Raw genomic sequence first — 27,600 nt, forward strand, 5'->3', positions numbered from 1 at the left:
TTGGTAAAGTAGAGAGTCAGCGAAAAAGAGGAAGACCCTCAATGAGATAGATTGACACGGTGACTGCAACAGTGGGCTCAAGCACAACAATGATCATGTGGGTGGCGCGGGACTGGGCAGTGTTTCGTTCTGTTGTACATAGGTAATAACTCGATGGCACCTAACAATAACATGCAGCAGTTAGAAGAAACAAGCAAGATGTATACTCAATAACATGGATTGTCGTTGTTAGCTGCCCTCAAGTCCGCCCCCCGACTCAAGGCAACCTCACTGCTCCATAGGGTTTTCTTGGCTGTAATCTTTATGGAGGGGCCCTGGTGGTGCAGTGGTTAAGCCATTTGGCTGCTAACCAAAAGGTTGGCAGTTCGAGTCCACCAGCTCTTCCTTGGAAACCCTATGGGGCAGTTCTACCTTCTACCCTGCCCTATAGGGTCACTATGAGTTGTAATCGGCTCGATGGCAATGGGTTTGCTGTTTTTTTTTTTTTTTTTTTTTTTTACATCTTTATGGAAGCAGTTGGAAGCCCTGGTGGCGTAGTGGTTAAGTGCTACAGCTGCTAACCAAAGAGTCGGCAGTTCGAATCTGCCAGGCGCTCCTTGGAAACTCTATGGGGCAGTTCTACTCTGTCCTATAGGGTCACTATGAGTCAGAATCGACTTGACGGCACTGGGTTTGGTTCCGGTTTGTTATGGAAGCAGTCTACCAGACCTTTTTTTCTGCGGAGCCAACGGGTGGGTTCAAGCTGCCAACTTTTAGGTTAACAGCCAGTTGCAAACCACTTGCACCACCCAGGCTCCTGTCAATAACATGGATAGATCTTTGAAACAGTGCTGAGGGCAAAATAAATAATGTCTAGAGTATAATACTTGCAATGCAAACTTAGAATGTGCACATACCCAGAATTTGTGCACACGCAAAATAAACCTACGTGTTTCATAAGAACACTTACAAACAAGAGGATTCAGATAAAAGAACAGAGGAGTTACCTAAGGAGCAGGAGAGCACTGGGAATGGGAAATGGGAACAAAGGGCAAACATTTTTAAGCGGGGTATGCTTATACCTGTTTGATGTCCAAAAAAGTCTGTATGTTCTTCCATAGGCAACAGAGATTTTAAAGTCTGAGAATGGCAAAACCTAAAGTGGTTTTTTGGAAGGAATTCTGGCCCAGTGCGAAGGCTACAGCTCCAGGAGTCGAAGAACACGGGTTCACTGCTCTTTTTTGTAAATGCTGAGAAGATCTTTTCCAGGCTGTATGAAAAGGCTAAGAGCTGTCGAAATGGCCAATGAGAAAAGGTGGCTATGGAGCCTTTGGTAACAGATGAAAGTGAAGACCAGGTCTGACAGGGAGCCAACAGCTGCAAATAAAAGCAGCATCTTCAAGCCCACATTTGACTACCTGCAGGAATATCACTGAAAACATTTCTACGCTGCAGGAGATGCTGATCTACCAAGCTGAGAGTCTGTTCCATCTTCTTCTAAGTGAGCCAGAGGAAGAACAATGAGAAATGAAAGCAAAGCTTTGATGAGTCTGCCTTGGGAGCAGAGACTAGGGATGTCTGGAATAAACTCACACAAGCTCTATCGCTAGAGACGAATCTTGAATCACCAAGAACTGCTTCGTCTGTACACGCAGATTTTCTATAGAACTGCAACTGAACACTACAGGCAAGGAGCCAACATGTTTAAATTTCATCAAGCCCCGGTGCCAGGTGACAACTCTTTGCTATGACATGATTTATGCAACACATTTCATCTAGTTATCTTAGAATCAAAGGAATTTTACCAAAAGGTTCTCATTCAGATAAACAGGACTGATTTTTACCCCAACTGCATCTGTGAAAAGTGGAAGAAACACCTCGACAAGATGCTACTGATGAAATTCTGAGCAGAAAGGGCGGAAAAGCATAAAATTGGCACACTTACTAGGCACCCCTCCATCGTAAAGACATGGTTTTTCATGTGGATGCAGAAATCTAACTGAAAACAAAATAAATTTTTAAAACGCTAAGTGGTTTACTGTACTATATAAATGATACATAACATGTTCAATGATACATTAGGTTTATACAGCCTTGCATTTCCACAGACATACACTCATGAAGGTCAAACTGTTTTGGCTTTTTTTCCCCTTTTTTGGTCTGTGCTTCAACGGTTAGATGGGGATTCTCTACCCTCCCATGAAATATGACATCAGCCCCTAAGCATCCATCATCTCATCCTGCTTTCTTATAATCCATCTACTCAGCATGAATTATAATTCAACAGGAGAAGTTTGAACCAGGGCATCTTCCACTAACGACTGTGATACAGTTTCATTTTTTCAATATTACAACCTAAAGAAGGTAGTACCTGTTATCTATGGGTGTTGAGATTACAGGTAATAGTTTCTTTCCTCTTGTACATGTGTTGTTTTTATAATCAGAGAGTAAAAAAAAAAAAAGGTTTTCAGATAACCATGCAGTGACATAAAGCCAGTTGCTGTCAAGTCAATTCTGACTCAGAATGACCTTATAGGACAGAGTAGAACTGCCCCAAAGGGTTTCCAAGGCTGTAACCTTTACAGAAGCTGACTGCCACGTCTTTCTCCTGCGGCGCGGCTGGTAGGTTTGAATCATTGATCTTGTGCTTAGCAGCCAAGCGTTTAACCATTGTACCACCAGGAATGTGATCAAACCAAACTTATTGCTGGGAAGTCGATTCGGACTCATAGTGACTGTATAGGCCAGAGTAGTAGAACTGACCCACAGGGTTTTCAAGGAGTGGCTGGTGGATTCGAACTGCTAGCCTTTTGGTTAACAGCCGAACACTTAACCACAGCACCACAACTCAATGGCAATGGGTATTGGGTTTTTACACAGTGACACAGTGGAGGGGAAAAAAAAAAAACTTTTTTATAATAAGTTCACAGTTGCAAAAGCTGGTTCTATACCAAAGGACCCTGGTCTATCTTCCTCTGGCTTTCTCCCGTTACCCTGACTCATGACCCAATTTGGACATGAAAGTAAAAATTCATTTGTTTTGTCATAGAGTCCGTAACACACAGGCAATGGAAGGCAGAGGCTGAGGAAACCTAACACATAATTGTCAGGCATTCACAGAGGATGCTAAATCTCCTCTGGACTCTATCAATTAAATTATATTCAACCTGTTACCAGGAAGGATCAGTCCCTGGAGAAGGACATCATGCTTGGTAAAGTAGAGCGTCAGCGAAAAAGAGGAAGACCCTCAATGAGATGGACTGACACAGTGGCTGCAGCCATGGGCTCAATCATAACGACGACTGTGAGGACGGCCAGGATCAGGTAGTGTTTCGGTCTGTTGTACATGGGGTCACTATGAGTCGGAACCAACTTGATGGCACCTAAGAACAACAACAACAATACCAAAATGCCAGATTTTCTTATAATGAGAGACACAAATTATCAGTACCGATTTATGCTGGGGACTAAATGAGTTCAAATAAAACCCAAATGCTCTTACATTTCAACACGCACATGCATGAAACGAAATAAACTAATATGAATGTCACATGTTCGATTTACCGTCATTGTTAGAAAAATGTTCTTACTCAATAAAACGACCAACCTGCTACTTGCCCAGTTTTCCCCTCCCAGATACATTTATCGTATAAATAAGATAAACATTTTCAAGAAGAAAAAACATTAATTTTTCAATATTCAAATTTACTTTGCTGAGCTTTAAACTTTAACATACACTTTAAATGAATAAACTGAAATAGTTAACAAAACCCTTTACATGTCACTCGGTCATGTCATTCTTCGTACACCTTAACTGAGGTGGGATTGCACAGAATCTCCGGGTTCCTACTTTGTCTCTCTTCCCCCCAGGCTTAATAGGAAAATTAGGGGCTGAAAACACCCGCAAACAATATGCTGCATCACTAATTACATTAAGACATGATCCAGTTAGTTAGTTATAAGCTATGTGTGCCCACTATAGAAACAAAAAAAAATCCAGAATTTCTTGCAAGAACTGCTCATTAATTTCTTCTCATCTCCAAATACACATGCTACTGTTTCTACGTGAGAAAAAAGGATGCTTAGACAATCACGTAATCAATCCATCTGTACTCTACGTGCGAGAGAGAACATTTTTAAATCCCTTTCCACGTGTCCATCGCGTTCTTACTTTGATGTCTTCAATGTGGCCACCGAACACTTTTTCTGGGAAGATGGAAAGTTCTCACCATCTACAAAATCGGACATTTCTTAGTAAAGTTATAACAACCCTGAGGGTCAACACTGCTTTTTTTCCTCTTCATTAATATTCGTTTAAAATATACACTACAGTAGTAGCCCCGCTGCTGCCTTTAAAACACCCAGTGCTGCTGCCTTTAAAACACCCAGTGCTGCTGCCTTTAGCAGAGTAAATCTTGTTTGTTTTTTCATATTACTCCACAGAGTAAATGATTGTAAATGCAACTCATGGGGTAAGACACTTCATAAAATATGAAAACACAAAGCATCAACAATAAGCTTGGTGAGTTAGTTATAGCTACTGCTTCTTATGTCTTTATGCAAGTGTTATTTACTGCAAACTAAGCCTTTTAGCAAATCTACATAGGAGAGAAATTTCGAGTTCATGGTTGTTAAAAGAGGAACAATGAAAAGAAAAAAAAAGGATCTGTTTAAGCGCCTCATAAAATCCTATTTTGTATCATTTAAACTTTTCCGGCAGTTCTGAAATCTCATTATTGTAGTAAACGTTGTATTTATCAAAGCCAGAACATGCTGGATGATTTATAGGGCACAGAGTCTCTCCTCAGGGGGTCTGTAGTCAAACTAGATAGACAGGACAGAGGAAATGCTTATCAAGATCTTGGCAAAGTCAGCATTTTAATATTCTTAAAAGTACTTAAGAGTAAAACGTTCACTTAAAGCTTAATAACAATTATTAAAAAAAAAAAGTACATAAGAGAACAACAGACTATTTTCATTCGTAGGAAAACATAAATTTTGTGTTTATTGCCCCATATGCTTAATCGATTTCATCTAATCCAATTTCCCAACCCTCCAAAAACAATCTAATCAGACACTGAGTTAGTCAGTAAATAGCATTTGTCATCCTGATCCTACAGTTCATTCAGAGAAGGCGGCTTGAATGAAAACAGAAGGGCTTAAACCCAAACATGTGAAAAGCAGTCCAGTGAGATCAAGTCACAGCAGCCGGACTAAGCGGCAGAGTCGAGGCAGCTGGAACACATCTACCGGGCTTCTCACCTAAAAGACACAACTTGTGAACTAGTGCACTTTCAACGGATGGTTTCATGCTAGGAAAAGGTACTATCAGAAAGAGATTCTTCTAAACCAATGATTAAAAAAAAAATCAGCCACACTGCTACACAAACAATTACCACAGACAAGCCCATTACGAAGTTGAAGCATGAACAAAGTATGGCTTTGTAAGAAAGGACAAAAGACTTAAAAATCTGTAAATGTACCAAGGTCATGTTAAGTATTGACATCTCTACGAAATATGCCTTCAGATATTTATTGTTGGAATCGAAGTTAAACCCAAAGTTATCAGATTTTAAAGCCGAACATCAAGCTTCACCAACACCTCTTCCAACATCCCTGCAGGAGCTGTTCTGTTTTTAGGGACAAGTTACAATTTGGAAAATATCTGAAAGGAGGAACTGCCTTTACCTGCTACATGTTAAAACAGTTCTTATTTCAGTCACAAAAAATAACTTGTTACAGTAGCACGAAACGAACTTTGCTTTCGATTCATAAACTAATTGGTGCTACTCCTTCAGAAAATAAGAGAGGGGGAATATTTCCCAACTCATTTTATGAGGCCAGCATTATTGATTAAAAAAAAAAAAAAAAAAAGGCAAAGACATTATAAGAAAATTAAACTACAGACCAGCTACTCTCAGGAATACAGACACAAAACTATCCATAACAAATTAAACCTAGCAACATATAAAAAGGATAATAGATCACCACAAAATGGGGTTTATCCCAGCAGTAAAAAGGAACGTACCCGTTGCCGTGGAGTCCATTCCAACTCATAGTGACCCTACAGGACAGAGGATGACTGCCCACAGAGTTTCCAAGGAGCACCTGGTGGATTCAAACTGCCAACCTTTTGGTTAGCAGCTGTAGCACTTAACCACTACGCCACCAGGGTTTCCAAAAAGGAACCAACTACTGATATATTCAAAAAGTACAATCTGAAAGAAAGGAAAAAAAAAAAACCAAACCCGCTGCCGTCAAGTCAATTCCGACTCATAGCAACTCTATAGGGCAGAGTAGAACTGCCCCATAGGGTTTCCAAGAAGCGCCTGGAGGATTCGAACTGCTGACCTTTTGGTTAGCAGCCGTAGCACTTAACCACTACACCACCAGGGTTTCCAATCTGAAAGAAGCCAAGTACAGAAAGCTATATACTGTATCATGTCATTTGTACAAAATTCTAGAAAAAGGCAAAACTATACAGATACAAAGCAGATATATCTTTATATAAGAAAATTGATGGAAATATTCTATATTTTTATTGTGATGGTAGTACACGACTATACATTTGTCAGTGCAGCAAACTGTATGCTTAAAATTGGTGATTATATTGTATGTAAATTATACCTAAACAAAGCTGTTAAAAAAAAAAAGTCAAATATACGTTAAAGACTTATACATGGGTGCAAATGTCTGATAACTTACCCATTCAAAACACAGTTGTGATTTATCTGAATAGATAAGCTTGCAATGTTTAAACAAACAAAAAAAACCCTTTCAAATGGGGTATCCTTGGTAAAGTGTTTAGTGCTTCCTTTCTATCTCCTAGTTCACTGCATAGTGCCTGGGGTCTTAAAAGCTTGCAAGCAGCCATCCAAGGCACAACAATTGGTCTCTAATCACCTGGAGTAACAGAGGAAGAAGGAGGTTCAGGAATAGAAGAGGATATAGAGCGTGTGGCTAATTGCCTCCGTGAACAACTGCCTCCTTGCCATGAGACCAGAAGAACTGGATGGTGCCCAGCTACCATTATTGAACATTTTGGTTAAAGATTCCATAGAAGAATTCTGACCAAAAGGGTGGAAATGTAGAACAGAATTTCAAATTCTCATAGATTCCTGACTTTCTGGAGCCAAGGGGGCTGCATAAGCCCCTGAAACTATTGCCCTGAGATAATCTTTAAACCTTAAACCAAAAATATCCCCTAAGTCTTCTTAAAACCAAAGAATAGTTTACCTTAGCTAATAAAAAAAAAAGGTCTACCTTGAGAATTGTACTCTTTTAAGAACTATCTATATGGGATCAAATTGGCAATAGCAACTCGAAAGAATAGATAGGACTCTTTGGGGGCAGTGAGTTTATGTTAATGAGAGAGGAACAACTCAGAAAAGCAGGGTAACAATGGTCGCACAATTCCGAGAATGTAATCAATGTCACTGAACTGTACATGTAGCAACTGCTGAATTGGTGTATGTTCTGCTGTGTATATTCTCAATGACAACAACAAATAAAATTTAGAAGAGAAACAGAAAACAACCAAGAGAGTTGTAGTATTGGTATACAACACAGATATCAATGGAACAGAAGAGGAGTCCAGAAATGGACCCACACGTTCATGTCAATTGATTTTCAAAAAAGGTGAAAGGAAATCCAATAGAAAACGGAAAATATTTTCAATAAGAACAACTGGATATTCATATGAAAAAAAAAAACAACCTCAACTCTTACACCAAACACAAAATTTTTCTTTTTTTAATTTTTAAAGGCTAGAGCAAATAATGGTACACAGCTCCCCACCACCCCCCACCCCCAGCCAACCAGGGTGTGTCCATATTTATAACAAAGCCCAGTAAGATTTTATGCCTACTTTCAGAACACTCTCAGAGAGCTGGCACACCTAAATCTAAAGAATTAATAAGTATTTTTGAATTCCATGTATCATTAAGTCGAGCGCTCTTTCAGGAGATCAGACCTGTTTGTCAGTCACAAGTAAACCTAATCTCTGGATCACATGGAAGACTTGCTGAAGACAACTGAGAAAGTATTTTAAAATCCACAAAAAAATGAGTCTTGCTTACCTCCTAGATGGGAAATCTTTCTCCAGGCAGAGTTATACTCATAACTTCTCCCAAGTTCTAAAAGAATTTCTTTCATTTATATTAGTTTATTGATAAGAACATTGACCTAGGAGCTTATTAATAACTATAAATTAAGACATTCAATAGATTAACCCATCTTAAAAAGGGGATAACAAAAAGGGTTAGGACCAAAGAAGTGAGAGCTGAGCCCAATAAAATCACACGCAACCTGGAAGGGAAGGAACAGAGATCAGTGCTGCTCTTTGTGGTGGCCGGCAGAGGTTGCCAGTGTACAGGACACATGGGTCTCCCCTCCCTGAGACATACACACACACACACACACACACACACACACACACACACACACAGAGCTGCCATGGAAATAAGAAGCATCTCCAAGGTACATATGAAGCCCAGCCTTCTGGGCTCATCACAGAGCATTATGCAACAGCAATTACCAAGTGTCTTTTCAACCACTGCTTCTGGACGTGTGTCACTGGACAAAGGGCAGGCAGAATGGGTTGAGTACTTCTGAAAGGTGGTCACACTTAGCCACCATATGACCAACAGAAACCACCAAGCCCTACAGGAATCACCTTTCCAGAAACCATTCCTCAGGTTCCAATGACACGTGAAAATGGATCTGGTCACTGAAGGGTAGCTCGATTTCCGGTCTTAACGTCCTCATTTGAAAAGATGTATTACTTGGCTTCGTTCAAATAAAAGTGAATCAGTTACAGCTAAAGGAGGTTTTCAGTTACTGAGTCCAAAGTCATAATTTCATGTATGATTTGTAAGCCTTCATCTTGAAGTGTTGTGTGCCGCTAGTCAATTCTGACTCACAGCAACCCTATATGGCAGATAAGAACTGCCCCATAGCGTTTCCAAGGCTGTACTCTCGAATTACAAATAACTAATATGCTTACAAGGAATTTCCTCATATTCAGCAGTCCGGTGAGAGTCTGTCTGTCTGTGCCCCTCACCCAGACCCAAGAGCACACAGACACTCCAATACACCAAGTGGCAATCACTTTTCAAAATTCATTTCGTGAATCTGCACTACAATTTTAAGAATTATGTCTCTGGCCCTTTTTAAGCTCCAGAACACTGCTATTTCTTGTGGAGGGGACCTTGGCTGTCAATCACTGCTCCCTTTGCCACGCAAGTATGTGCTACAGCTTTCATTTGTCACTTCGATTATCCGTAATGTAGGCAGCTTAGCACTCAGTCAATTTAAGGAACCGCAGAAGTTAAATACATACGTTATTATGACGATGACAGAAAAGGCAATGGATGTCTTGCGGCTCCATTTGCTTTCTTTGTTAGGAAGAAAAAGCTAATTATCTGCAGCTGTCAACCATGAAGAACGAGGCCTATTTAAGTCAACATTAGCCTTGGACAACTGAAAACATTCATTCCTCATATTTTTGTCTGATTGTTTTTTCCTTGCAAAAAAAAAAACAATTTCATTGCAAAACATTAAATATTCTGAAGGACAACGTAAAAACAAGTTGGAGGATATAATAAAACTACACATTTGAATCCCTTCTCGTAACCAGCTCATTTGGATATTTCCAAAAACCAACTGCCAGTTTTTTTGTAATAGCCATCCTCTAGTCAGTGTGGCCAAAACACAGACAGATGTAATGCCTCTTCCCACAAATTCACTTAAAAAAAAAAAAAATGCAGCTGAAAGCCCATAGATTATTGGTCACAATGAAAATATGTCACAGATGATCATGACAGAAATTCTGTTCAACTATTTAATTAACAAAAAGACAGGGAGAAAAGAAAACACATTCCAAAGTCAAAATGTTGCAAAATGAGACAAGATTCACGCTGCATCGCAGGCGTCTATGTTTGCATGTTATTCTCTTCGCCTACAATCTTCCGTTTTTCAACCGAGTCCCATGAGAATCTAAAACTGAACAACTAATTGGTTTTGAATTTCCTTTTTTCAAATTTTAAATTTCCAGGATATCAAATCAGGGTGAAAAGAATCAAGTCAAAGAAAAACGAGCTTATTATGATCAATACACAAACTAAGGAATCTCTGAGTATTAAGCTCACAAAGGTCATTATTCTTGATTATGAACATAAATATTCTTTGCATTTGCTCTGAGTTTTCCATGATAAAACATTATTTTTCTGTTATTCTCTGTAAAAGAGCTCCTTCTCAAAAGAATACAGTTAACCCTATTTTAAAAATCTCACAATGAAAACACTGCCCATTTAGCTTTCTAATGAATTTTTTAAACATATGTAACCCCTAATACGAGCAAATCAACATAGGCAAAGTCAAACTTACGAAATCAATACTGTAAGAAAAAAAAGTGTGACATGGAGCCTAATAGAATTATAGTTTTAAAAATTACAGCTCTTTGTTCCAGTCTCTAAACCAGTCTTTCAGGGAAGCCTTTGCTTACTACACCTGACCCACGTCCCCAAGATTCTGACTTTCCACAACCCCTCCCCACAATCTCAAGGAATCACTATTGAATTCCTCTGCCCTAAATCTGTTTGGGACAAGGGAGAAAAGCTCAAGAATGATGAAGATAAATAACATAAAAGCCAAACTCATCTCTGATTCAGAGAATCGCACAGGAAAATGAAGTGTTGGTCAAGGTCAAGGTATAGATGTACCTGGTCTATGTCGTGGGTGAAGAAATAGCATGGTTAGGTGGCCATACTATGCTAACCACCAGTTCCCATTGTCCCCAAACTAGTCAGTGACAGGATCAAGATCGCATCCCAACATTGGACCATAAAGCCCAGGTTCTTTTCACAACAGGATTCCATCGCCAAACAGAGCTTTTCTTTGACATGGCTTTACATTTTTAGAAGTCTGCACCTGTGAGGATTGAGAGATGGTTGCCATCCTTTACAGATGATGATGCTTGGGACAGTGTTATCCTCCACGCATATAAACATGGAGAAAATGACAAACATATGATTAGAAAGCGATCCTGGTCTTAAAATGAGGTGGACAACAGAGATGACCTTCAAGGGTCTTCCACCACTAGCACGCTAATAACACACTAATCGTTTACCTTGCTGTGGTATTTGGGAACAGACAAGAAGCCTCTGGTTATTTCTTTCCTAACTTTCTGAAACCTGTTTAGAATAACGCTGTAATTCCTACTCCATCGCTATCTTATAAAAGCTGAGCAATAGCATCTACACTAATATAATTCTCACAACTCTGAGAGGTGAACTGTTATATAGATAAGAGAACTGAGGCTTGAAAAAGATTGTGCTGACTTGCATGGAGTCCCAAAGGCACGTCTGTCCTGCTCTCAACTCAGGACATTCCTTATTATATACTCAATGCCACCATTATAACAGCATCCATTAGGTATCACTGTAAATCCGTCACATGCCCCCTCATTTGGCCCTCGTAACAACCCTGCAACGAAACCAGGTGCATAGTATTACTTGGGCCTCATTTTACCTGTAAGAAAACTGAGACGCAGAGAATTGAAACCACTTGCTCAAGAATCCTTAGAGAGTAATGACAAAGCCAAGTCTCAAACAGGCCTGTGACTTCAAGTCCACTGCTACTTCTGTCACTGTAATTTACTGTCGATCACAAGTTCGACATGGTTAAACTGGCTTCAACAGGCCTTTGAAAATTTCTATGCCTACCCTGTGTCACCTGGTCTCTCTAAGTCTGAAACACATGAAGTGTAATTGAACCCATGGAAGTATTATTTTTATGCTGATGTGTGACACAGTAACTTCTGTTTCCAATATAGAATTTATTTTCTGAAGACATTTGTCTCAAGACTGTCAAGAAGATTCTCACCCAGATTTTGAACGATCAAGGATGAAGTGGTTAGAAAAATCATCCTCAAACACCAGCAGGAAAAAGAGTGCCGAATTCAGGAATCTGTCCAATTGCAAACCAGCCTTCCCCTTGTTTGCACCCGCTGAACAGGAGAGACAGCAGAAGAACCTTTCTACCAAGTGCAATGCCATTACCAAAGGCCACAGTGAGCTCAATTCGTAAACTGGCTCCCCATCGTCATTTCATTGGGCCCTTACTTATACGATGAAGACGTAAGACTACACTCATGGCTGGCTGGTGCAAAAGGGCACTAGCTGGGCCATGTGGCCTGATGAAGTCCTGGGACACAGAAGTGTCTTTTCTGGACTTTATCAGTCTTAGAGCAGGCAATTTGTTTTGAGCCAGAAAAATAAAATGTAATCTTGGGCCATCTGGTTCTGTAACACTCTATATTTGTTCAGAAAGGTCACTGTTGTCAAGTTATTGAATGTTATCTCTGGCATTGACAGGACGAGGGAAGTTTCTGAAAGCAGGCCAGGAATATTAAAGCACCGGATATTAAGGTGTAAAGTCGAAGTTAAAAGCATGAGCTTTAGAGCTGAAGAGACCACAGTTCAAATCCCAACTCCACCACCTACTAGGTAAATGACCTTGGGCAAGTCACAAACTATCTTAACCCACTTTTCTCATCCATAAAATAGAGATAATTAACACCCTAAAGAGGTACTGGAAATCTTGGTGGCATAGTGGTTAGGTGATACGGCTGCTAATCAAAAGTTCAAATCCACCAGGCACTCCTTGGAAACTCTATGGGGCAGTTCTACTCTGTCCTATAGGGTCACTATGAGTCAGAATCAACTCAACGGCAACGGGTTTTTTTGAGAAGGGTACTGTAAGGATAAAGTGACAGACATAATGCACACAGATCACTAGCTTATCCAGTAATTACTATTCTCAGTATAATTCTTTGCTTTCTCTAGTCCTGCATGAAACTGGAGCCCTGGTGGCGCAGCAGTTAAGAGCTCAGCTGCTAACCAAAAGGTCGACAGTTCAAATCCACCAGCCACTCCTTGGAAACCTTAGAGGGCAGTTCTACTCTGTCCTACAGGGTCGCTATGTGTCGAAATCGACTTGATTGCAATGGGTTTGGCTTTGGGTTTTCCAGTGAAACCAAGATGTTCGTTAATTTTCTAAACACTGCTCCAAGTGGCAAAGTAGAAATGAAATAGGACAGGGAAGACAACACACAATACAGGGGAGGTCAGCACAACTGGACTAAACCAAAAGCAAAGAAGTTTCCTGAATAAACTGAATGTTTCAAAGGCCAGTATAGCAGGGACAGGGGTTTGGGGACCATGGTTTCAGGGGACATCTAAGTCAATTGGCATAATAAAATCTATTAAGAAAACAAGCTGCATCCCACCTTGGAGAGAGGCGTCTGGGGTCTTAAACGCTACCAAGCGGCCATCTAAGATGCGTCAATTGGTCTCAACCCACCTGGATCAAAGGAGAATGAAGAACACCAAGGACACAAGGTAGCTACATGCCCAAGAGACAGAAATGGCCACATAAACCAGAGACTACATCAGCCTGAGACCAGAAGAACTAGATGGTGCCTGGCTACAACCGATGACTGCCCTGACAGGGAACACAACAGAGAACCCCTGAGGGAGCAGGAGAGCAGTGGGATGCAGAGCCCAGGTTTTCGTAGAAAGACCACACTTATTGGTCTGACTGAGACTAGAAGGACCCTGGTGTTCATGGCCCCCAGACCTTCTGTTGGCCCAGGACAGGAACCATTCCCAAAAGCCAACTCTTCAGACAGGGATTGGACTGGACAATGCATTGGAGAGGGATGACAGTGAAGAGTGAGCTTCTTGGATCAGGTGGACAGTTGAGACTCCCTGGAGGGGAGATGAGGGGGTTAGAAGCTGGCGAAATGGACACAAAAAGAGAGAGTGTAGGCAGAGAGTGGGCTGTCTCATCAGGGAGAGAGCAACTGGGAGTATGTAGCAAGGTGTATATAAGTTTTTGTGTGAGAGACTGACCTGATTTGTAAATTTTCACTTAAAGCACAATAAAATTCTTTTAAAAAAATGAAATAGTTTATGGTATGTGGATCAAATATGCGGAGTTAGAGCCTATCTCTAACAAAAACTTACAGTCTATTTTAAGCATTTAAGAAACGTTCATCATTTTATACACGGATTTATAGCAGCTATTATTCTTTTGGTAGACTGATAGGGTTGCTGAGTCTCCAAAGAATGTATCCTAGGCAATCTCACATCCATATCTGAGCAACTCCAGTGGGACCAGCACAGCTCTGACTGGGCAACTGTTACAGTATCCTGAAGCTGTTATGCAATAGTTATTTTCTCTGCATTAGGTAGTTTTCTATTAATGTTGCACAGCAGTACTTGGACCCAACTGTTGCAGTAACATGGTGATCCAGACTTAATTTAGAAAGGCTATTTGGGCCCTTTCCCTTTGTGAGATTAGCAATGTGATTAAAAATACACAAATAATTAAGACATACATTAAAAAGCAGCTCTATCAGAACTCCATCCAGAATGTTGGCAAAGAGCAATGCTTTCGACAGGCCAGATTCTGGATCAACTTACGCAACTCCTTAAGGATCTCAATGGTGGGCAAATATTTTACCTGCACTTTGGTGGCAATGGCCATGGTGATGTGCTGAATTGAATTATTCTCACATATAACAGGATTCCACAAAATCAAAGTAGGCACTATAAGCTACCTGGGGCAAAAGGCAGAGTCTGGGGCTAGGAAAGAACGCACTATGAGCTACCTGGGGCAAAAGGCAGAGTCTGGGGCTAGGAAAGAACGCACTATGAGCTACCTGGGGCAAAAGGCAGAGTCTGGGGCTAGGAAAGAATGCACTATAAGCTACCTGGGGCAAAAGGCAGAGTCTGGGGCTAGGAAAGAACGCACTATGAGCTACCTGGGGCAAAAGGCAGAGTCTGGGGCTAGGAAAGAACGCACTATGAGCTACCTGGGGCAAAAGGCAGAGTCTGGGGCTAGGAAAGAACGCACTATGAGCTACCTGGGGCAAAAGGCAGAGTCTGGGGCTAGGAAAGAACACACTATGAGCTACCTGGGGCAAAAGGCAGAGTCTGGGGCTAGGAAAGAACACACTATGAGCTACCTGGGGCAAAAGGCAGAGTCTGGGGCTAGGAAAGAACACACTATGAGCTACCTGGGGCAAAAGGCAGAGTCTGGGGCTAGGAAAGAACGCACTATGAGCTACCTGGGGCAAAAGGCAGAGTCTGGGGCTAGGAAAGAACGCACTATGAGCTACCTGGGGCAAAAGGCAGAGTCTGGGGCTAGGAAAGAACGCACTATGAGCTACCTGGGGCAAAAGGCAGAGTCTGGGGCTAGGAAAGAACACACTATGAGCTACCTGGGGCAAAAGGCAGAGTCTGGGGCTAGGAAAGAACGCACTATGAGCTACCTGGGGCAAAAGGCAGAGTCTGGGGCTAGGAAAGAACACTTCCATCTGTTTTCTAACTCAGGTGCTAGCTGCTGTGCAGTCTTCTGTGTGGTGTGATAACAGTAACAGACACGCGCCTCCCATATGAACTGCTGGGTCCTCTTTTTCTCCACAGTACTGACCTGAGAGGCCTGGGGGCTATGAAACACAGCGTTCAAACTCCAGGTAAGAAGGCTGCCTACCTAGAAACTTACAAAAGTCTAAGATACCATTACATGCGTATTGAGTTTGGGGACTATAAGGATGAATAGATCCGAGAGATCTAAGCCAGCACAGAACAATACCCAAGAGAAGTGCTTTTCACCAACCTTTACTTACTCAGGTGGCTATGTGAGCCCTTGCTCTCCATTCTCTCACGTCATTCAGAAAACTCACAGCCTGTAGGCACCCTGTATATCCCTCACACTTCTGTTCCAACTCAAGTTCTGTGTTCACCAAGAACCAGTACTATTTGTTCCCCAGCCTAACAAAGAGAAGGCTGGTGGTTCGAATGCACCCAGCAGCTCCAGGGGCAAAAGACTTGGTGATCTACTCCCATAAAGATTACAGCCTAGAAAACCCTATGGGGCAGTTCTCCTCTGTTGCGTGGGTTCTCCATGAGTCGAAACTGACTCGATGGCACCTAATGACAGCAACAACAACACTACGGTAATTAGCTAATTTAATATTAGATAAACCATGGAAGCACAGTAAACCATGAAAGCAAAAACACAAGGTCTTGCATCTATAAAAACTAAGTCAAATGCTTTGCATAGATTTGATAAAGTTGTGTTGCTACAAACATTTGCTGTTGAAACAGGCAAAGGTGAGAGAAATGGAGAAGACTGAGGAAAATCATGAATAGAGAACAGTGGTTCTCAGGCCTCAGGATGGAGGTTGCTGGGCCTCTCCCCACAGTGTCTGATTTAGCAGGTCTGGGCTGAAACTGAAGAATATGCATGTTTAAGAGGCAACGCTCATGCTGCTGGTCTGAGAACCATACTTTGAGAACCACTGAAATTAAAAAAAAAAAAATCGCTTTGCTATTATCTTAACTTTTTAATCTACATTGAAAAAAAACTGGAAATTATTTGTTACACATCTAAGTTTATGCAAGATAGATCACTTAGAGTTGTAATAAGCAAACCTATATACTATAAGGAAAGACACCAGTTCTAATCAAAAGGTCCTAGCCTTTTTTTGCCAAACCAAACCCACTGCCATCGAGTCAATTCCGACTCATAGTGACCCTATAGCACAGAGTAGAACTGCCCCATAGAGTTTCCAAGGTGCACCTGGAGGATTTGAACTGCCAACCTCTTGGTTAGCTGCCGTAGCACTTAACCACTACGCCACCAGCAAAAGACTTCCTAAAAATACAAGTTCCCAATATCATTGAAGCCTTTAAAAGCAAAGGTTATGTATCATTATCCCCAAGGTACAAATGAGATTTCTGGCTTAGAGAGGATAAGAAATATAAGTAAAGATCATTCTGCTAACAGTGGCTGAGTCAAAACGTAAATACAAATCAGCCTCCGAGGCAGTGTTTTTGTTTTGTTTTTCCCCCTCTGATCTTACAATATTACAGTACGTTCTTTCGAGGAGTCAAAGACATGTTAGAAACAATATAACACTAGGGACCCCAATCGACTAAAGGTCTACAAAACAGAAAATGCTCAAACTTACATAGATTTCAAAACTAGAAGGATTACAAGCATTAAATCTGTCTTCTTGAACACAATCATGAACATCATCTATAAGCTGTGTTGTTGTTGTTAGGTGCCGTGAAGCTGACTCCAACTCAAATCGATTTTATGCACAACAGAATGGAACACTGCCTGGTCCTACATTACCCTCACGATCGCTAACATGCTCGAGTCCATGTTGCAGCTGTTGTGCAAATCCAACTCACCACGGGTCTCCCATTCCCTCACTGGTGCTCCATTTCACCAGACATGATGTCCTCCTTCAGCAACGCAGCAAGTGATCCCTCCTCATGACGTGCCCAAAACAAGTGAGTTGGATAATATTCTGTTGTGATCCACAGGGTTTTCACTGGCTAATTTTCAGAAGTAGATCTTTAGGCCTTTCTTAATAGTCTGTCTTAGTCTGGAAGCTCTGCTGAAGCCTGTCCACCATGGGTGACCCTGCTAGTATTTGAAATACCAGTGGCATAGCTTCCAGCATCACAGCAACCCGCAAGCCACCACAGTACAACAAATTAGCTAGTCTACTAGCACCGAAACAATGTTTATGACAATACAGTTCCACTTGGACAAGAGACGTGGAAAATGGTAAGACTCACAAGCAAATGCAGTAGGATAAGTGAGATGGAGACAACCATGTTCAGAGAGAATTGAAGAACACATTAGGTACACATCGAAGGGATATATCCAAAGATGTGGAACTTATGGACTGCTCAGAAGCAGAGAAGCAGACCAGCCAGCCCAGTGGCTACAACCACCATTAAGAAGACTCCGCTAAAGCAAGTTTAACATTTTAGAAACTAGAGGCAGAAACAAAAACAGTGCCATATTTCTACATAATAAGGTGGCGACGCGTTCATGTAGGGTCTTATAAATTCCAGTAATGGACCATGTATGTTAAAATATGAAGGAATTCAAATGTCAGGTTTTATATATTCATTCTAATATGTTTAGAACACTGGCCCAACCAGTGTTCTAATGTTTAAGGTCAGGGAGCAAGCTATAAAGATTTGCAAAAATTATGGGAAAACCTCCTGAAGTAGCTACTCCGTTTCTTTAGGAAGTAAATGAGAAGAAGTTAAAAATGAAACATGTTTGCATTGTAATAAAAACCTAGGAATACATACAAGTATCAGTGGGATTCCTCTACACTGACAATAAGAACTCCAAAAAGGAAATCAAGGAAGCAATACCATTTACAATAGCCCCCAAAAGGGAAAAACACTTAGAAATAAATCTAATCAGGGACGTAAAAGATATATACAAAGAAAACAACAAAACACTACGGCAAGACACTAAAAGAGACTTACATAAATAGAAAAACACACCATGTACATGGATAAGAACACTTGACATTACAAAAAATGTCAATACTACCCAAAGTGACCTACAGATATAAGTAACACAATTCCAATCCAAATTCCAACAGCTTTCTTTAACAAGATGGAAAAACTAATCACCAACTTTATACGGGAAGGAAAGAGGCCCTGGATAAACAAAGCATTAATGAAGAAGAACAAAGTAAGAGATCTCACACTGCCTGATCTCAGAATCTACTACACAGCCATGGTAGTCAAAACAGCATGGTACTGGCACAACAGAGACGCAGACCAATGGAACAGAATCGAGAGCCCAAAAGTAAATCCATCCATCTATGGACAGTTGATCTTTGACAAAGGGTCACAGTCCCTTAGATGGGGAAGAGAGAGTCTCTTTAACAAATGGTGATAGCAAAACTGGATATCCATTTGCATACAAATGAAGTAGCATCTTTACCTCACACCATATACAAAAACTAACTCAAAATGGATCAAAGACCTAAATGTAAAAGCTAAAATATAAAGATCATGGAAGAAAAAATAGGGGCAAACCTATGGACCCTAATTTACGGCAAAAAATAGACTATCAAGCGTAATTAAAAATACACAAACAGAAGAATATAAACTAGACAACTAGGACTTCCTAAAAATTAAACACTTAGGTGCATCAAAAGACTTCGCCAAAAGCGTAAGAAGAGAACCCACAGACTGGCAAAAAATTCTGGCAATGACATATCCGACGAGGGACTAATCTCTAAAATCTATAGAAAACATCAACACTTAAATAACAAAAAGACAAATAATCCAGTTAAAAAATGGCCAAAGGACATGAACAGACACTTCAGCAGAGAGGATATTCAGGAGGCCAACAAATACATGAAGATGTACAGGATCATTAGCCATTAACCCAAAAACCCATTGCCATCGAGTCGATTCCTACTCAAAGTGAGAGATGCAAATCAAAACTACAATGAGACACCATCTCACCCAGTAATAACAGCACAGATCAGAAAACAACAAATGCTAGAGAGGCTGTGGGGAGACTGGAACTCTCATACACAGCTGGTGGGAATGTAAAAGGGTACAACTGCTGTGGGAAACAGTATGGCACATCCATACAAAGCTAGAAATAGAAATACCATTTGACCCAACAATTCCACTCCTAGGTATGTATCTTAGAGAAACAAGAGCCATGACACAGACATATGCACATTCATGTTCATTGTAGCATTATTCACAACAGCAAAAAGTTGGAAACAATCTAAGTGTCTATCAACGAATGAATGAATAAATAAACTGTGGCAGATACACACAATGGAATACCACGCAACATTAAAGAATAATGATGAATCCGTGAAATGTCTCACAACATGGATGAACCTGGAGGACATCATGCTGAGTGAAAAAAGTCAATCACAAAAGGACAAATATTGCATGAGGCCACTATTATAAAAAGTCAAGAAAAGGTTCACACACAGAAAGAAATATTCTTTGAAGGTTACCAGGGATGGGAGGAGGAGGAAGGGAAAATCACTAACTAAATAGTAGACACATAGTACCTTGGTGAAGAGAAAGACAATATACAATATGGGGGAAGTCAGCACAACATGACCAAGGCAAAGGAAGACACTGAGAGGTACGCAAGAGTAATAAGCAACAACAGTAACACCATTACATACCTAATCCTGCAACAACAGTAATAAAACCAAAAAACCAAAGCCAGTGCCGTTGAGTCGATTCCGACTCATAGCGACCCTACAGGACAGAGTAGAACTGCCCCACGGAGTTTCCAAGGAGTGCCTGGTGGATTCGAACCGCTGACCCTTTGGTTAGCAGCTGTTGCACTTAACCACTGTACCACCAGGGTTTCCACAATAGTAATAAGAGACAATAATTTACTAGTAGATACATAAGCAGATATGTAAGCTGAACAGGTGTGGGATGACACACGGGATCACACCTACAAGCACATATAGGTTTGGCCGTGGACATTTCTACATACATATTTCTATATACTGCATATATATCCATATATATAACAAAGCACACAGGAGGCAGTCATGGAAACTTCTTAGCCATGACCGAATACCTCACCTAAGATTGGGGGCTTAGAACCATAGTCTCGGGGGACACCTAGGTCATTTGGCATAACACAGCCCATGAAAACAATGTTCTGCATTCTACCCTGGTGTGTAGTGACTGGGGTCTTAAAAGCTTGTGAGTGGCTATATAAGATACAACTATCACTCTCTTCCCGGCTAGACCAAAGAATGAAGAAAACCAAAGACTCAAGGAAACAACTAGTCCAAAGGACTAACGGACCACATGAGCCACCATCTCCATTAGCTTGAGACTAGAAGAATTAGATGGTGCCCAGTTATCACTACCTAGCACTCTGACATCACAGTAGATGCCCTGGACAAAGTTGGAAAAAAGTGCAGAACAAAATTCAAATTTATAAAAAAATCAGATTTACCGGTCTGATAGAGACCAGTGGCATCCCCAAGACTATGGCCCTTAGACATCCTTCATACTGAGAACTGAACCATTCCTGGAGATCACTTCCAGTCAAATCACAGACAGGTCAATAAAGGGAACAATAACATCCATAAGGAAGGTGCTCCTCAAAACAACCAACCTTGCGAGAACAAAAGGGCAGCATTTGTCCGAAAGCATAGTTCAGAAGGCAAGAAGGGGCAGAAAAGCTGGACAAATGGAAATGGGGAACCCAGGGAGGAAGGAGGAAGAGTGCTAACACATTGAGGGGATTGCCACCAATGTCATGAAGCAACCTGTGTATAAACTATTGAATGGGAAACCATTTTGCTCTGTAAACTTTCACCTAAACCATAATAAAATGTTCAAAAAAAAAAAAAGAACCTAGGGATGAAAATCTCTTGAAAACTCTGATAAGGTAATAGAAGAAGAAATTACTGAAAAGGCTTACTATAAATTGTTTCAGGAAAAAAAAAAGTCTCACAAAAGAAGGTTCGATTTTAATCCCTGTACTCTCTTAATAATATGAATTTATATAAGATTTTAGGAATCTGATTTCAATTTGTTACTTGTAATGAAAGGGGGTATACCATGTTAAAATTACTTGGAGAATTTTTTTAAGAATGATTCTCACCCAGAGGGATGCTCCCCATTGAATGAGCCATCATTACTGACGCAAATGTGCTATATTCTTCAACTGTGCTGTGATAGAAAAAAGACTGAGAGCCTCATTTTTGAACTATAGTTTAAATCAGTAAGAAAATTCAATTTAATCACTCTTCACATAACAAGGAAATCACATATATTGTCTGATACAGTTAAACATTCTTCACACCACAAAGCTAAATGTGGGTTTTATTTTCTGAAGGCATACGTAATATGTTTTAAATGTGGCAGCACTAAATTGCAGCGAACAATTCCTTGTTATGGGATCCCAACTCTACTGGGCTGGACACCCATGGAGAACGGCTGACAGGAAGCCACATATTATGGAAGCTGCAGACAGAAATACCCCTCAAGACGGCTGAAATATTCTGTCTAAAACATTTCTCTTGCTGACAGCCCCATCCTATTTGCATTTTTCTCCAGATGCCCTTTCCTCATGCTCCTCCCTAGTCCCTCAAGCCTTCTGCTCATCTTTTCTCTTCCACATTTTCATTGTCGTTAGCTGATGCCAAGTCGGCCCCAACTCGTGGCGATCCCATAAACAACAGGATCAGACTATTGTGACCCACAGGGTTTTCACTGGCTGATTTTTGAGAAGTAGATCGCCAGGCCTTTCTTCCCAATCTGTCTTAGTCTAGAAGCTCCTCTGAAACCTGTTCAGCATCACAGCAAGCCCAGAAGGGAAAGGACTAAACTTGGGGTGCCCAAACCTTCAGAAACATAAAGGGTGTCCCTCCTTTCTACACAGTGCTGTCTTATGCCCAGAACGACAAAGTTACAGTTTAAGAACGAAGGGTCAATGGAATCTTTTCACACGGATGACACTTTGATGTATTTTTCTAATTCTGTATTTTTAAAATCTATTGAAGAATGATATCTAATGGTATCATAAAATTAAGGCTCTACTGAAACAAATGAAAGATACTCCACATCACTAGTCATCAGGGAAACAGAAATCAAATCCACAGTGAAACGCCACTCCCTTCACACCCCCGAGGACAGCTAGTACCAAAGACTGGAAAATAAGAAGTGTTGGCGAGGAAGCGGAGAAGCTGGAACACTCACCCACTGCTGCTGGGAGTGCAAAACAGTGCGGCCACTGTGGAAAACAGGTTGGCAGTTTCTCAAAAAAGCTGACCCACAATCCCATTAGACATAGGGAGCCCTGGTGATGCAATGGTTTAGCACTCGGCTACTAACCAAAAGGTTGGCGGTTCCAACTCACCCAGAGGCTCCACGGAAGAAAGACCTGCAAATCTGCTTCTATAAAGATTACAGCTTAGAAAACCACATGCGGGCAGTGCTACTCTGTCACATGGAGTCGCTATGAGTCGAAAATCAACTCAACAGCACCCGACAGTGACCAACAGCTACACACCAATGTTCAGAGCGGCACTATTCACAATAGCCAAAAGGTGGAACAAGCCAAGCGTCCATCACAGGTGAACGGATAAGCACAATGCGATCTATACATAAAAAAAGGGAACATTATTCACCCATAAAGAGAGATGAAGTTCTAACATGCTACAGCATGGATGAATCTTGAAGACATTATGCTAAGTAAAATACGCCAGCAGAGAGGGACAAACTATGATTCTATGAAATATCTAAACCAAACCCAGTGCCGTCGAGTCGATCCCGACTCATAGCGACCCTATAGTGCTAAAAAAAAAAAAAAAATTCGCAGAGACAGAAAGCAGATTAGAAGTTACCACCCGCTGGTGAGACGGGAATAGGGAGTTATTGCTGAGTAGGTACAGAATTTCTGTCTGGGATGACGGGAAAGTTTTGGAAGTAGTGGTGATAGCTGTACAACATTTTGAATGTAACCGATGCACTGAAAAATGGTTAAAATAGCAAACTGTTTTATAGATATACCACCAAAATAAAATAAAATTATAAGCCCAAAGAGGACCCACGAACCAATATGCCTATTGGGAACACTTCTCCTTAAAGATTACATGACTCTGTTAGTTAACACGGAAATTCCACGTCATAATCTCATTCTAGAATGGTAACTTTGGGCTCTGGAACACCTACTCCTGGATTCCTGCCTTCTTTTGTACTAAATACGTATTTTCTAATGCACCTTTTTAATTCCCTTGTTCTTTCTTTTACTCATTTTTTGAATTATTTTCTTAGTTCTTGTCCTGGGGATTACAATTTAAATTTTATTTAAAAGTTCAAATCCACCAGCCGCTCCTTGGAAAACCCTACAGGGCAGTTCCACTCTGTCCTAGAAGGTCGCTATGAATCAGAATCGACTCAATGACACACAACAAGTTTGGATTAATACTAACTTAATTTCAATGCACACCAATTTCTTCCTCCAATATACTTCCATTCCTTCCCCCTCCTTTCTATTATTGTCATACAAATTATATCTTTATATGTTAAAAGCCCATCAATAGTGTTGTAATTACCGTTAAACATAGTCGTCTTTTAAACCAGGTGAGAGTTACAAAGATAATATATATTTTTATATGTATCTTTCAAAATACCTATGCAGAAATATGTTTATGTTGCTCTTTATTTCTTCATGGGAATTAGAGTTACCATCTACTGTCCTTTCAGTTCAGCCTAAGGACTCCCTTTCTTATTTTATTTTATTGTGGTAAAAATATACAGAACACAACATACACCATCTCAACAATTCCTATACCTACAATTCAGTAACACTGGTTATATTCTTCAAGTTGTGCAACCATCCTCGCTGCTCTTTTCCAAATCATTCCACCATATTAACATAATTTCTTACAGGGCAGGTTGTCCAGCAATGAATTCTCTCAGTCCTTGTTTGTCTGGAAATGCCTTAATTTCTCCTTTATTTTTAAAGGAGAGTTTAGCTCTATAGATACAGAATTCTTGATTGACAGTCTTTCTCTCAGCACTTTGTAGACATCCTAGGCCTTCATGGTGTCTGAGGTCAGCTGAAGAGAAGTCAAAGGCTCCTTACTAAGGATCCCTGTACATGATAAATCCTTTTTCTCTCGCTGCTTTCAAGACATTCTCTTTGTTCTTGACTTTTGTAAATCTATTAGCATTTACATGTGGATCTGAGTTTATTCTACTTGGAATTTGTTGAGCTTCTTGAATGTGTAGGTTAGTATTTTTCATCATTTCTTCAAATATCCTTTCTGCCCCTTTCTCTTCTCCTTCTGAGCTTCCCGTTATGTGTATGCCCGTACACTTGAAATCCCTGGATAGTGCAGTTAATGCACTAGGCTACTCATAGGTTATAGGTTCAAGTCCACCCAGAGGTGCCGCAGAAGGCCTAGTCATCTACTTCTGAAAAATCAGTCACTGGAAGCCCCATGGAGCACAGGTCTTTTCTGACACACACGGAGTCACCATGAGTCAGATGATTCGACAACATCACCCCCACCCCCGGTACACCTGATGGGGTCCCGTAGGTCTCTGAGCTCTGTTCATTTTTATTTTTCTGTTCTGCTTCTCAGCCTGGATAATCTATGTTAACCTATCTTCAAGTTTACTGATTTTTTTCATCTGCCAGCTCAAATCTCGCATTGGGCCGCTTTAATAAATTTTTCATTTCAGTTATTATACTTTTAAACTCCAGAATTTCTACGGGGTTCTTTTTAATAATTTCTTTTTATTGATACTCTCTTTGTCATGGGACGTTGTGTTCCTACTTTCCTTTGGTTCTTTAGACATAGTTTCCTTCAGTTCTTTGGACAATATAATGGCTGATTTAAGGTCTTTGTCTACTAAGTACAAAATCTAGGCTCCCTCAGGGACATTTTTCTGTTGGCTGCTTTTTTAACCAGAGTATGTGGCATAAGGTCCTGTTGACTTGCATGTCTCATAATTTTTTCGTTGAAAACTGGACACTGTATTAAGTAATATACTGTAAGCACTCCAGCATCAGATTCCTCCAGGCCTCTCCCAAGATTTTTTGCTGCTGGCTTATTCTAGCTATGTTTGTTGTTGCTCCTTATTTAGTTAGCACTTTCAGGAACTAATTTGGTAGATTCTGTATTCCCTACAGTGTGTGGTTACTGACTGCTCTGCTAATGTTTTATTTTTTAAGTTCTTGTTTTTATTTTTAAGCCTGCTTCCTGGGAGTCACACCTGAGTCAATATAACTCCATAGTTATTAATGACTGTTCAGTATGCCTCACCTATGTATCATCCACCCTTCGCCAAAGGAGTCTGTGTGAGAAGGTACACCTTTACTTTCTGCTTACACAGAGCCTCAAGGTCAGCCAGAGGTGAGTGACTGGAGTCCTCTAATTTTGCAGGTCTTTCCTGGGCATGCACACAGCTTTGGACATTGCACAGCCTTTTATATATCCTGAAATATATCGGAGCTTTTTAAAGTACCCTTTGGTTACCCAGTTTTCCAGGATTTCCTTTTAAATTCCTGGCCAGGATCTTTTCTGCCCCAGCTGAGATCAGCCTTAAGCAGCTGAGATGTTGCCAACAGTTTGCTATTGTTTTGGTAATGCCCCGGGGTAAGCTTTTTCTTTCCCCCAGATGAGCTGAGCTCCCCAGTCAAATCAAATAGCCACTACACTCTGAGAATAGAGATTTCCCAGGGAGCTGCAGGCTTGGACAAAATATTAACTATGCTCTGGGGACGGCGCTTTTACTGGTGCTCCAGAAGTGGTCAGATCTCTCTGTTGTCTGTAATACTGCCAGCTGTTGGCTACACCACTGAGCTGGGGAGGAACAGGAGATGGGAACAGTCCCAAGTTAAAATGTCACGGACCCCACCACCCTAGCAAGGTTCAGTAGTTTCTCTTGGATAGACCACTTTCAATTCATTTTGTGGCTTTGGTTAATTGTCAGAATTCTGAAATGGTTGAGTTAGTTGTTTGTTTTGCCTGTAGTTTGTGGTTTTGCCGTTTTAGAGGGAGATCAAGTTCACCGAGGTCCTTGCTCAGCCATTCTGGAAATTGGTCAAGCTCCGTAATACGTTTAAACCTATATTCATGAAGTTTTTAATAAAAAAAAGCATTTTAAGCCTCTTACCCCCCAAAACCTGATCTGATTACTAAATTACACATGTAGATTTTTTTAATCCAATTATTGGAAACTCTGGTGGCGTAGCGGTTAAGTGCTACAGCTGCTAACCAAAAGGTCAGCAGTTTGAATCCACTAGGCACTCCCTGGAAACTCTACGGGGCAGTTCTACTCTGTCCTATAGGGTCGCAATCAGTAAGAATCAACTCCACAGCAATGGGTTTGGTGTTTTTTCCCCGCCCCCCCTTGGTACTTCCAGTAGAAACTTTTTTAAAAAATCTATATCGCAATATTTGAAGGTAAGTAAAACTAAAACTGATCTGGGAGGGGTAAAAAATAAACTGCATGCAGCCCCCGAGCCATGCTCATCTCTCCTGGTAACTAATACATGAATCACTGAAAATAAAGGTGGTTCTTGGTCTTAGATCCACCCTTCGCCCCAAAAGGCCACCCAAATCTTTTCTGAACGACAGAAACAAGTTCAAGTGAGGAAGAAAGGCCATTCCATCTTTTCTTACTGGGCTGACCTAGGCCAAATCCAATTCAACTCCGACTGTCAGGGACAAAAAAGAGCCAGAGAAGCCTGGGATTGGGAAGGTGAGCAGAGAAGTGGAATCAGAGACCTCAACATAGGAGGCCACACTATCTCCTGAGACTTCCATGACAGACTCAGTACAAGAGATTGGGCTTACCTCATATTCACCCAAGCACACACCAAACCCATGTAGTTACTAAGTTAGAGTACAATGAGTTTTGGGAAGGGAAAGGAGTTGTAACTACTACCTCTCTTCTGTGTTGGTTGAGGTTGGCAAGCCAGGGAAAAACTGAAACTGTCAAACTATGCCAAGAAAAGTGAACACTCCTTAGCGAAACTTTTATTTTCAAGAACATTGCTGTGCTTCTTTTTCTTACCTACTGCTGTGTATCAAACAACCCCCAAATTTATTTGCTTAAAACAACCATAGTTCTGCAATCTGGGCTGGGCTCAACTAGGCAGTTCTTCTGCTCATCTTGTTGGTGGTCATGCATGCAGCTGCATTCCACTGGCAGGTGGGAACCAGGATGACTGGGCTTCTCTCTCCACGTAATCTCA

At 40.9% G+C, this 27,600-nt stretch overlaps 1 protein-coding gene across 15 annotated transcripts in view; it reads right to left on the reverse strand.

Moving 5' to 3' along the window:
• The window catches only part of RFX3 (regulatory factor X3), a 320,548-nt gene that overhangs the window by 253,369 nt on the left and 39,579 nt on the right, over positions 1–27,600 (reverse strand). Inside the window, exon 1 of one of the 15 annotated variants that reach the window (XM_003420477.4) lies at positions 4,151–5,836. The exons of the other annotated variants lie outside the window; for them this stretch is intronic. The gene's annotated coding sequence lies outside the window, so the exon portion shown is untranslated. Of the gene's footprint in view, positions 1–4,150; positions 5,837–27,600 lie in introns of those variants that run through there. 15 annotated transcript variants of the gene reach the window in all.

Source organism: Loxodonta africana, chromosome 9 (assembly GCF_030014295.1).
Source record: "Loxodonta africana isolate mLoxAfr1 chromosome 9, mLoxAfr1.hap2, whole genome shotgun sequence".
NCBI classification, from domain to species: Eukaryota; Metazoa; Chordata; class Mammalia; order Proboscidea; family Elephantidae; genus Loxodonta; species Loxodonta africana.